This window comes from Crocodylus siamensis, chromosome 4 (assembly GCF_052110815.1).
Source record: "Crocodylus siamensis isolate JL-2025a chromosome 4, ASM5211081v1, whole genome shotgun sequence".
Lineage (NCBI taxonomy): Eukaryota > Metazoa > Chordata > Crocodylia > Crocodylidae > Crocodylus > Crocodylus siamensis.
The window spans coordinates 153,428,238-153,432,538 of record NC_143398.1 but is presented as its reverse complement, the minus strand read 5'-3'; positions in this window follow the sequence as shown (position 1 = coordinate 153,432,538).

The following is a 4,301-nucleotide window of genomic DNA, read 5'->3' as shown; positions in this document are numbered from 1 at the left end:
CAGCAGAAGCACCAGATGGGAAGTCTCTCCCAGAGCCCCCACGGGGGGAGAAGCATGGGAAACTGCCTCCTGCAGCACAGGAGGAGATAGTGAAGCCCGCCACGGGGAGGACACCACCAGCAGCAACACAGGGTGTGAGGGAGCAGAGACGCTTCATTCAGACAGAGCCAGGACCAGGGGACCAGGAAGAGCAGGAGGAGCTTGAGACCAAGAGTTACCAACAAAGAACCAGAAGAGTTGGCAGAAGCCAAAACACCAGACCAGGTGGGACTGTAGAGGGCTCGGATGGGCTCAAGGAGGTGCCCCAGGTGGGGTCCAAAGGGCACGAGCAGCAGGAAGGGTGGCAGAAGACAGGCGCCAACAGTATAGAGCTGCCCCACCAGAAGGCGTGAGGAAGACGTGCCAAGAGGGACCACCGAGGGTCCAGCGAACCCACAGGCTGGGTAAAGAGCGGAGGGGAGGATGTTGTAGCCAGCAGGCTAACCTGGACCCAATTTAGGGCTTGCTAGGGCCCTTAGGGGCTTGGGCCTGTTGTTGTAGGACAGTCTGTGGGAGCATGCGAAAAAGGGGATGAAGGGCCTCCCTTAGTATCTTGCATTTCTCTGTTATTGGTATTTTTTGTTTCTTTTCTTTTTTCTTTTCTTTTTTTGTTTCTCACTTTTGGAGGGGTTGCTGGGTGAGGAGCCTGAGTATTGTTTAAACTCAAAAGGTGGTTTACAAGTACAGGAAGGGCTAGATGGCTGTGAGGCGCAGTGGGTAAAGTTGGCATTTGTCCCGGCTGCCATCTAGCCTGCTTGGGAAAAGGGCACGGAGCCTCAACTGTTAGGGGCTTGGCCAAAGGACATCAGGATTCGCCAAGGCGGGGTGTAAGGGCGAGGTAGAGCCTCACAGAAGATTGTCGTCCAGCGGTCCCAGAGGCGAGAGACCCCAATAGTCGAAACCCACCACTGGGATAAGATACAAAGTCGTGGCAGGCGAGATTGGGGCAAGACTATCCGGGTAAAAGACACCTACTCAGCAGGACCACAGGGACAGACCGGCGGACAACTCTGAGCATCCGGGGCCACGTGGCACGTGACTGGATGTTTGAAGCCAGGTGGGTACAGAGATGTTTTTTGGGATGTTGTGAGTGAAGCCAGCACAGCTATCTCTTGGACAGGTACACAATGTTACTTAGAGACTTTGAACAGGGACCATATGTATATACAATGTCCCAAGTAGCTGTATCTTACTATTAGAATCCTGCTCCTCCCAGACAGGGGAGAAGGAAGAGAGGATTACAAGCCACAGTACATGGCATTGGCACCACAAGCGGCCATTTATCCACAGTAGAGGGCAGGAAGAGCTGCAGTTTGTGTCTCCTAGATATTAGGAAGTGTGACCAAGCTTACATAAGTACATTATACCAGCATTATACCAGCAGAAGCCTGAACCCATGCCAGCTGCAGGGGATAGTGGCAGTACAGGGAGTGGTATATTGTAGCACTTATTAAAACTGGAAGCTTTCCACCTATGCATTTTTACATTTTTTACTCCCATCAAGTCATGGCAGGCAATAAAAGCACAGATACGAGAAGCAGGACCAAGCATGTCTCTTTGATCAATCCAGGAATCCTGCTCACACATAACATTCTGGTAAATTCCGTAGATCATGACTACCAGGTGTGCTCCATCACTTAAACCCAGCTGTGCATGTGTAACTAGAAGAAGAGAAAGAGGAAGAAGAGGAAGAGGCCATACTGAAAACCAGGGGTCTACAATGCCAGGCAGGAATGGGCAGATCCCACTGTGCTGACCTGGCGCATGAAGCTGCCCCCACTGCGTGTGCCCTACTGCCTTCTCCAGGAGGTCAAAGCTACCCTGCTGAACACTACCCTTGGCTACATCAACCAGGTCCTGTGTGAGAGCAGTCCCCATCCCCAGTACCCCAGAGAGGTCATTGTGGGGCCCCTCCCTTGGCAGATCCCACAGCACTCCCCACCCTACCATCTTAGCATGCAGGCTGTGGGATACCACACGAGTGTGCTTGCAACCTGCCGATCACTACCAGATCTACAATCTCATGGTCTGCACCCTCCACCACTGCATCCTCACATCTGACTCAGACACCCTCAGTAAGGACAAGGGTCCTTGGTGGATAGGGTGGCCATCATAGAGGACATTCCAGTTTTCTGCTACTCCGTCCTCTATTGATACAAAACCCAACACCTTTATGTCCTCTATTTTTCTCTTCAAGAGAAAAATAGAGGACATAAAGGTGTCCAGTTTCGTATTAATAGATGACAGAGGACAACCGGAATGTCCTCTATGATGGCCACCCTACTGGTGGATACATCTGACTCCACCCTAATTCCATGAGTCACTGGGGACTTCAGCTGGTGGTGCCTCCGCAGAGCCGTTGCCTTCATTGTGTATCTGGCACAATTCACAGATGCTCCCAACACCTGCCCCTTCCGTGAGCAGAGGGAGACCCTGGCACACACCTACCTGGAGTGTACCAGGCTGCATCTCCTTCATTGCCTCTTGTTGAAGTTCTGGCTGCACTATTCCTCTCAGCTGTTTATTTATGCACTCCCCTCCGTCCATGGTCCTACCAAGTCCCAGGACCTCCTAGTTAAACTTGTTCTGGTGCTGGCTAAGCTAGTAATATATCTCACCAGGTAGGAAGCACTGCCCAGGAGAACCCCTGGAAACCGTACAGCTGCTTCCCTGTCCCTGGTTTGATCCTGTCTCCAGGCAGAGTATCACCAGACAGTGTCCACTGGCTCCCTGGACTCATTCAAGGGCCAGTGGACAATGTCTGGTATGCTCTGCTTGGTGTCCCCCCTTGGCACACCAGTTATTAACCTTTAACTTTCACTCCCATCCCTATTACACTTTAGTTGTCCCAGTCAATTAGTTGCTGCCTTTCTAGTAGCTTTCCTGTTTAAGGGAAGCTAACAGTTTACTTGGTGGGCCCCACACTTCTTGTAAAGCAACAAACAGACCTGACTTTTTCTGGTACATGCCTGCTCTGTTGTCCTGGGCCTGTATTTTCTATGTTCCTAAGACAAACCTTGGAAGGACCCTAGCAGAGACTAGTCCCTAGGTCAGGAGTGGCCAAACTGTAGCATGGGTGCCTCAGTTGGCACAGGCAGCCTCTGCATGGCATGTGGCAAATCAGGTAGGAGACAGGCAGCAAAATGGCAGCTAGGGAAAGAAGCAAAAAGCAGAGCACCATAGTGGGCAGGGAGCAGACAGAGCAACAGAGCAGGCAAGGGAAGGTAATTAGGGGGAGGAGGTGAGGCTAATTTGTGGCACATCTACTGAAAAGGTTAGCCCCCAATAGCTCTAGAACATTATCCAGTGCATCCTGGGAAAGGGCATTGGAAAAAATATTAGGAGTAGCTAGGAACCATAGTTTCAGTATTGCCACCCACAAGCACTCAAAACCATTTTTTTTCTTCTTCTTTTTTTTTTAATTTCAAGCTCCTTGAAACTCATTAGCTTAAGAAGTAATAACATTGGATCTCTTTCTACTTCCTGAATTTTGACCATTACAGGGTCAAATTTTCTCTTTTCTCTGCAACCACAAGCACCAGAAACCTACCTTATTGTTTTATATGAAAGTTGAAATTCTTATGTTGATCATAGGATTCCAGGCCTCTAGGAGCCACAGATAGATTACAAATCCTTAGGTAAAATCAACATTGTAGTAAGCAGACCTCAAAAAATGTTGTGGGCAGGGGACAGATTTTTAAAGGCATTTAGGACATAAAAATGCAAACAGGCAACATCAGGTTTGGAAGAGGCATCTAAACCCCTAAGGGAAAATGTGGCCCTTGTTTTTATGGTAGGGGGTTGTGCCAGTCCAGGGCACAGGAGCCTAACCCTAGAGCGAACTTTGCTCCTTTAATGAGTTTCAAGATTTGCTGAAGCATGACCTGCATTTTAGCCCTTTGTCACCACACTTCAGTGCTCAGGTTGTATACAGCAGACCCTGCTGCAGGGGCCCAGAGGGGGAACTTTACACACTTGCAGCCAGACTGCAAACCTCCTGCCTGTGTCTGCAAATATTTGCTTTTACAAGAGTAACTATTTGCCCAGGGGGTGAATGTGGAAGTTTCATGCCCTGTGCCCCCACGCACATTCAGTGCCATGGCTAGCTTTGACCCTGACCTCTCAAGGGGTATGCCTCATGGCAGCACAGCATGCCAGTGACAGCCACTCAGGTCGGGCTGTGTTGCTGGGATCACGAGGAACTGGCACAGCTCTGCTGAAGTGATTTCCCCTGGCTGCAGCACTTCTGGGGCAGGTTTGTT